Raw genomic sequence first — 8,219 nt, forward strand, 5'->3', positions numbered from 1 at the left:
TATGTAAGTACACTGTAGTTATCTTCAGACACTCCAGAAGAGGGCATCAGATTTCGTTACGGATGGTTGTGAGCCACCATGTGGTTGCTGGGATTTGAATTCGGGATCTTCGGAAGAGCAGTCGGCGCTCTTAACCACTGAGCCATCTCGCCAGCCCCCCCATTTGGTTTTTAAAATTATTTAATAATGCAACATAACTAATGAAGTTTAAGTTCTAATCCACCATGTGGTAAAAGCAGGTATCACTAGTGATAAGATGAGCCACTGGCCAGAACTGTCCCAGATGCAGTAGTTTGGCTCTGGCTCCTTCCTGGGGCAGTACAGCCCTTGCGCCCCAATCAGGCTGCTTCCGTTTAAGCCTGGCATGAGAGCATTCCATCCGCAGCCTTTGGTAGGGTTTCCCCAAACCGGGGACTCCCACCCTTGGGTTTCACTTCGCAAAACCCCAGGCCTTAAAAAGCTCTGGGACTTGTGATTCAAACAAGAAGAGACGTGGGTGAGTTCCCTGAAATACAGAACTCTGCAGTCGTCAAAAATTACACCTGTCATGACATAGTGTATTTGGGGGTTTTTCTTCTAACCACTTAAAAATCCCAAGATCATTCTTAAGTCAGAGGTTGACTCTCAGGTGTAGCATTAGGCTCTGGTTGTTTCTACACCCTGTTAGCACGTGATTAAGCCTCTAGCACGACCTACACAGGAGTTACTCTTTCACACTGTTGAAGCTAAAGAGAGGACACATTCATTTCTCCCTGGATTGAACCAACTATGGGCCCTTTCTGCACCAAACCCCGAAGCTCCAGTTGTTGAGAGAAGGGTTGGTCAGGAGGTACCCACTTGAAGCTTCCTCATGGTATGGTCCTTATATCAAACTTGCAGGGCACAGCAAACTTGCAGATAGGGCAATAGGGTGAAGCCACCACCCACTCCAGTCTGCTAGGGACTGAGGAAACCCTAGCAATTCTACTGTCTAGGTTAGTGGCAAACTGACTATCTATGGGTGTTTGTGTGTCTCAGCAATGAAGCATCTTCTGTTGGCACCCACCAGTCTGCTCCTTACAGCAGCTTTGCCATAAAACTTTCCCCGATAAAATTGAACCACAGCGTGCTGTGTGTGTGTCTGTGTGTAGTGTTAAGTGTGTGTGTAATTTGAGTGCTATCTTCCTTCATGCACACCAGAAGAGGAAATCAGATCCCAATACTTATGACCGTGAGTCACCACATGACTGCTGGGCAGTAAACTCAGGATCTCTGGAAGATCAGTCAAGTGTTCTTAACTGCCATCTCGGGCGTTTTACCTAGTTTTAAAGTTTGTATGTGTGTGTGTGATGTGCATTTGGGGTACGGGAATTGATGGTCTCTTGTTAGGGTAGTTTTTGTTGTGTCTAATATGGATGTGGGGGGTATGGCATCTCTGGGCACTGTTCCATTCACGAAGTCAGTAGTAATGGAAACTCACCGTACCTCCAATGACCAATTTTGCCAGGCCTTGCCCACTACATCTCCTGACAATACCTATGTAAGCTAACCTGTGGGCATACCCATGGACAGGCCATACTTTTAGACTGAATAGCTGACATTCAGGGGAATATCTCTCACTTGATTTTTTTTCCCCTTAAAGATTTATTTAAGTGAGCACACTGTAGCTGTCTTTAGACACACCAGAAGAGGGTATCAGATTCCATTACAGGTGGTTGCTGGGAATTGAACTAGGACCTTTGGAAGAGCTGTCAGTGCTCTTAACCCTCTTAAACTAAGCCATCTCAACCAGCCCAATTGAAATTCCTGGTTTTTGGTTTATTTTTGTTTTTTTTTAAGACAGGGTTTCTCTGTATAGCTCTGGCTGTCCTGGCACTCACTTTGTAGACCAGGCTGGCTTCGAACTCAGAAATCTGCCTCCCAAGTGCTGGATTAAAGGCGTGTGCCACCACCGCCCAGAGCCTCCATTTGTCTTATGCACTGGTGCCCAAGGCGGCTAGAAGAGGGTGTCAGATCCCCAGGAGGAAGTTTCAAGGGGCTGAGCTTTCATATGGGTGCTAGGAATTGAGCCCAAGCAGCAGCCTTGCCTGTCCTGGAACTCACTTTGCAAACCAGACTAGTCTCAAATTCATGGGTGATCTGCCTGCTTTTCCAGTGCTGAGATTAAAGGCGCGCCCAGCCAGGGTAAATTATGTACCCTAGGATGCGAAGAGACAAGGATGGATGTCAGGTTATCTTCTAGAACTGCAGTTACAACTGTCTGATACAGGTACTGGAAGCACAAACCCTTGACTGCTACACCCTGGCAGTGTAGCAGTCAAGATTCTATCAGCCAAGAGCAGATCCTCAGGATCTCGCGGTACAGTCCCCCTGTACCTCACCCCCAACTAAGCCTTAATGGGACAACTCCAGCACCCCTCCTCCATTCAACCAAGTGCAAGTTCCAAATGGTCATTAAAAGTATATAAGCAGACATGATGTAGGTGGCACACGGAATCACCTGCATGTACTTGATTGAGAATGGAAAGGCACCTTCGTTTACCTGGGCTGCCACCAGTGTTTTTAGCACATGTAATGTATAAACAGGCTAAGACAAGTCATGGATAAAATCTCATCTTTCTTTTTGAAACAGGGACCTTTGTAACCCAGGCCAGCCTCATCTTCTTGACTCTGATGTATTCTGATTAGCAGGTGTGCTTGCCTCTAGCTGGCTACAATACCCATGGTTTATTCTATTCAAATGTCAGACAATAGGCCAGCTGGGCTCCTTATTCAAGAGCTGAAGGAGTCTGGGAGGAGGACAAACACATAGAATCAAGCTCAGGCCAACCAGAAACTTGGGATTCTTCTAGAATCCAACAAGAGGACTTAAACCTGATCAACACAACTGGAGTCTCATTTCTATTTATTAATCTACTTATTTATTTCATGTATGTCAGTACACCATCACTGTCTTCAAACACACCAGAAGAGGGCATCGGATCCCCATTAGATAATTGTGAGCCACCATGTGGTTGCTGGGAATTGAACTCAGGACCTCTGGAAGAGCAGTCAGTGCTCTTAACCGTTGAGTCATCTCTCTCTCCAGCTCTGGAGTCTCCATTTCTGCATCTGCAAAGATTAAAAACACCAAGTTACACTGTAAAGAGGCACTATCATGAGACTAAGGGTTGCTGTACATGGCCACTGCCATGAGGGGCAGTGGTATAGCCCAACTAGAGTTTGAGCCCCGACTGCACCCCCAGTGAGCCAATAGGCCCATTGGTCCCTTCTGTAGCAGCCCACTCCCACTCCATCTAGAATCACGACTTCCTCATGGACACTGCTGGAATCAAGCCAGAGGCAAATGCCACCTACAAGAATCCGCACCCAGGAGTCTAACCTTTCTGAGATTTAACCACATGACTTGTAACATGGAAAGGTCATAGGTCTCTCATTGTCTTTAAATACACTTTAACCAGATGACTGAGTCATGGACAATTACTAAGCCACACAGAAGTAGAGCCCGAGCTTCCTGGCACAGGCTGGTAATTCAAACTCTAGGGGGGTAGAAACATGAGATAAGGAGTTCAGAGCCATCACTGGCTACATAGCAACTCTGAGGCCAGCCTAATTCCAGATGTGACCCATGTCTTCTTGCACCCTTACCTCTTTGGTGGAAGTTCCACGAAACAGCCTGATGGTCTCTGAAGTGCTATCAAGTTTCTTCTAACTCTAGCACCTTAGGTTTCCTAGACTGAAGGAAGAGTCAGTGAGCCAGATGCATAACAGTAAGCTGGCAACTGTCCACGTACCATTTACCCCACAGCTTCCATACCAAAAACAGGACATTCCACTTCAACACAACTCAGTCATGACCGGCACTCCAGAAAAGAACACAGGCTGTAGGACTAGAGATGCCTGCTATCAAAGAAGAAAACCAATTCCTGCAAGCTGTTCTCTGACCTTGATGTTCTGTGCCATCCATTGGCCCATACCTACCCATGGACATGCACACAAAAGAAGTACAATTAAAGGTTTGAGTTAAGGGGCTGGAGATAGCTCAGCAGTTAACATCACTGACTGCTCTTCTAGAAGTCCTGAACTCAGCAACCACATGGTAGCTCAGAACCATCTGTAATGGGATCTGATGCCCTCTTCTGGTGTGTCTGAAGTCAGTGACAGTGCACTCACATGTGACAAAGATTTGAAACGAGGGCCTGGTGTGGTAACACACACCCTTAATCCCAGTACTTGGGATTAAGTGTTTAAGGACCAGTGAGACCCCTGGCATGAAACATACCCCAGGCCAAGCATGCCTGAGGATTGGGAGTTCAAGCTCACCCTCATCTAACCAGTTTAAAAACAAAACAAAAAACAACCTCCCAACACCAATGCCTTCCTTTGCCTCGAGGCTTTCCTTAGGTATTGGCACAGCAGCCAGATTTCAACCATCTGCAGGCTCTCCGACTTTTAAGAACCAGGCCTAAGGCCCGGCATGGTGGCGCACGTCTGTAATCCCAGCACTGGGGGGGGGGGGGGGTGTAGAGGCAGGTGGATTTCTGAGTTCCAGGCCTAGGGCGCAAATGGAACCAAAACCACGTGTCACCACACCTGGGGTTTTACTTGAACACCAGGGACCCAACTCGGGTACTCCTGCTGTATTTTGTAACTGTTTTAAGGATTTAATACTTTGTACTAACTCTGGAGCACAGAAAAATATTCAGCTGGGTGTGGCCTCACGCACCTTTAATCCCAGCACTCAGGGCAGAGGTGAGTGGATCTCTTTTGAGTTCCAGGACAGCAAGAACTACAGAGAAACCTTGCCTCAAAACAAAACCAAAAAGAAATGACTTATTTGCCTCTGCACCATGAGCAGAACTATCCCACACAGTTAAGCAAAACAAAAACCCAGGGAAGTGCGGCATTGCAATTGCAAATCTTACGGGCTTGTAATTTATCCACGTGGCAGGTGTCTGCCATATTGTCTGAAATTTCTATAACCTTGCTCTGGAGAGAGCAGGGCAAGGCCTCAAACCACTTCAAAATTGTTCTGGCAAGCACTGTAGGAATGCACAGGGTCACTGCAGACCCAAGCACGCTGGAGGCTTGCTAAGTATATCACTCCAATCCTGCACGACCCACACTGCAGTCTCCCAGTCCCTAGAAGTCTAGGGGAGAGAATTAGTCCTGAAAATGAATTCAAGATACGGAGTTTGGCTTCACCGGCCACCGAGCTTCCACAACTGACTTACCAGGACATCTTCCAGAGCTCGGTCATCCCTTCCACGCTGTAGGGCCACCCCCAGGGCCTCGATGTCCACCTAGGAGGGGAGACAAGACAGATTCAGCGCAGCCTGTGCGTATCACCCAGTTCTAGCCCCTCCGAACGTTCTCTCGTAAAAGGAAAAAAAAAAATCTCTTGAGGGAAGACTCTGCTTGCTTGGGCGGAACTAGCTGGGGTTGAAAAGGTATCTCCCAGAAACAGGCCTAACTCACCCGGTGGCACGTGTCTCCCCAGGGCAAACGTCCCTGCTCCACTGCAGGCTGACCTCCTGCCACCGAGCTCAGCCATCTTTACCTGGACTCGGAATAGCCCTGCACGGCGCCTGTGCCCTGATGACGGAAGATAAGGTGAGGGCCGCAGCACGTGCGAGGAAGGACCCGCCAGCCATGGCTGCCAGCTGAGGACGCACACGTGTGCTTAAAGTTACCGTCACAGCAGCGAGCCGCGCACGCGTAACGTCACCACGCAGCCCCGCCCAAAGCCGCGTGCGCGGGCTCCAGGACGCTGACGTCAGCGCCCCTGGGGCGTGGCCTCGAGCGCGGGCTGAGCCCGCCACCCCAACTGGCTCCTGATGGTGGCGGTTGACCGAATGCGGACCTCAGACTCAGAGGCTGCCTTCTGCATCCTATCCTTTTAGTAATCCGGGTTCCAAAGCTAGAGCCTGGAACCGGAGGTAGCCAGGGCAGCTCAGGCTGTCCCATCCGGGTGAGAGCCCCGGCTGGGAAACACGTGTATGCTGGGCCCTGGGATGGACCAACACAACAATAACCAACAACAAAGTGATGTGAATGGACCAGAAAATGAGAGGGGGCAGGAAAGAAAACCTCGGTCAGCCCTATTCTACAGCATTTTTATTTTCTTTATTTTTTGTTTGTTTTGTTTTTCGAGACAGAGTTTCTCAGTGAAGCCCTGGCTGTCTTGGAACTCTCTGTAGAACAGGCTGACCTCGAACTCAGATCCACCTGCTTCTTCTGCCTCCACAGGATTGAGATTAAAGGCGTGGGACACCACTGCCCTTCTTTTCCTTTCTTTTAAAAATATATGTCTGTCCTTTTTTCACCTTCCAACATGGACTTCTTCACGAATTTGCTGCAGAAACAAGCACCACAAGAAGCAAGAATCTTTGTAATAGTTACCAAAGCTTATGGCCACACTCAGATCAGAAGTCACCGGAGGGGCTGGTGAGATGATAAGAGCACCGGACTGTTCTTCCGAAGGTCCGGATTTCAAATCCCAGCAACCACATGGTGGCTCACAACCATCTGTAACGAGATCTGACTCCCACTTCTGGAGTGTCTGAAGACAGCTACAGTGTACTTACATATAATAAGTAAATAAATAAGACAGCTACAGTATACTTACATATAATAAATAAATAAATAAATAAAAGAAGTCACCGGAGAACCCATTTCCAAGCACAGGGCCTTGAACTTGCAAATGCTCTACTGTCACATCCTCAGCTCTTTCTTGAATTTTTCTTTTTCTTTTTTCCCCCCTCTTTTTGGAGGTGGGTGGCTTAGTTCTCATTAAATTTCTAGTGACACAAAACACAGGCTCATACCTGAAAAGGGGCAAAGACTTTATTTTTGGCCCAGGAAAGTAGATCTGCAGCGAAAGGTTCTTGCCACTAAGCCTAAGTTTGAACCCCAGAAACTATAAGTTGGAAGGAAAGGGGACTTCATCAAATTGTTTGCCCACTCCACTTGTAGGCTGTGGTATGTGCATGCTTACGTGTCACACATACAAACACACAAATGTAACAATAAAAATTACAAAGAGTTTTTTTTTTGGTTTTTCGAGACAGGGTTTCTCTGTGTAGTCCTGGCTGTCCTGGAACTCACTCTGTAGACCAGGCTGGCCTCGAACTCAGAAATCCGCCTGCCTCTGCCTCCCAAGTGCTGGGATTAAAGGCATGCGCCACCACGCCCGGCTACAAAGAGTTTATAATTGGTGCTGTAGAGATGGCTCAGTAGTTTAAAGCACTTGCCACTCTTACACAGAACCCAGATTCAGTTCCCAGCATCCACATGGTGACTGACAACTATCTTTAACTGCAGTTCCAGGGATCTGCACATTCAAGTAGCTGGGATTACAATCCTAGCTCACCAGGCCCAGCTGGGAGTCATCTTTTCTAAATGTAGTTGTCAGAGGACTTGAGGCTCCATCTTTCAATGCTTTAATGACAAGAGCTTGTTCCTTGACTCCAAATTGCAAAACCTGCCTGTTTTGGGCCAACACGATGGCTCACTGGGTAAAGAAAGGCATTTGACACCGAGCCTGATGACCTGAGTTTGACCCCTGGCACACTTGTGGTAGGAGAGGAGCAAGTCCCACAAGTTGTTCTTTGAACTCCATGCATGTGCACGCATTAAATAACTATAATTTAAAAAATGAAGCCCTACTTGTGTTATTAAATTTTAAAAAAAATATTGTATGTGTATATGTCTTAGGATTTCTATTCCTGTCATAAAACACCGAGACCAAAGTCAACGTGGGGAGGAACAGGTTTGTTTCACTCAGTTTCATAAAACAGCTCATTATCAAGAGCAGCAAGGACAGGAACTCAAGCAGGGCCGGGACCTGGGGGGGCAGAGCTGACCAAAGGCTATGGACGGGTTCTGCTGACTGCCTTGCTCATCGATGCATGCTCAGCTTGCTTTCTTACAAAAAGCAGGCTTATGGGACCACCAGTCTAGGGATGGCCCCACCCACAGTGGGATGGATTCTCCCCCCATCAATCATTAAGAAAATGCCCCTGCCGGGCCTTTAATCCCAGCACTCTGGAGGCAGAGGCAGGTGGATTTCTGAGTTCAAGGCCAGCCTGGTCTACAAAATGAGTTCCAGGACAGCCAGGGCTATACAGAGAAACCCGAAACCCTGTCTCGAAAAACAAAACAAAACAAAACAAAACAAAACAGAAAATGCCCTACAGCCAGATCTTTTGTTTGTTTGTTTGTTTGTTTTTTGAGACAGT

The 8,219-nt window shown here is 47.6% G+C and overlaps 1 long non-coding RNA gene and 1 other non-coding gene across 3 annotated transcripts; both read right to left on the reverse strand.

The window, feature by feature from the left end:
• Positions 1 to 3,003: 3,003 nt before the first annotated feature.
• LOC110306087 lies at positions 3,004 to 5,656 on the reverse strand. 2 transcript variants are annotated; one of them, XR_002379225.2, is made up of 4 exons: positions 5,458 to 5,656; positions 5,214 to 5,282; positions 3,628 to 3,715; positions 3,004 to 3,090 (listed from the first exon to the last, which is right to left on the reverse strand). It is a non-coding gene; the product is annotated as an uncharacterized LOC110306087 (long non-coding RNA). The 2 variants fall into 2 exon arrangements; XR_002379226.2 differs by having other exon boundaries at positions 5,540 to 5,647.
• LOC115032662 lies at positions 4,941 to 5,073 on the reverse strand. The gene has a single exon (XR_003838293.1). It is a non-coding gene; the product is annotated as a small nucleolar RNA SNORA9 (small nucleolar RNA).
• Positions 5,657 to 8,219: the final 2,563 nt, after the last annotated feature.

Source organism: Mus caroli, chromosome 11 (assembly GCF_900094665.2).
Source record: "Mus caroli chromosome 11, CAROLI_EIJ_v1.1, whole genome shotgun sequence".
Lineage (NCBI taxonomy): Eukaryota > Metazoa > Chordata > Mammalia > Rodentia > Muridae > Mus > Mus caroli.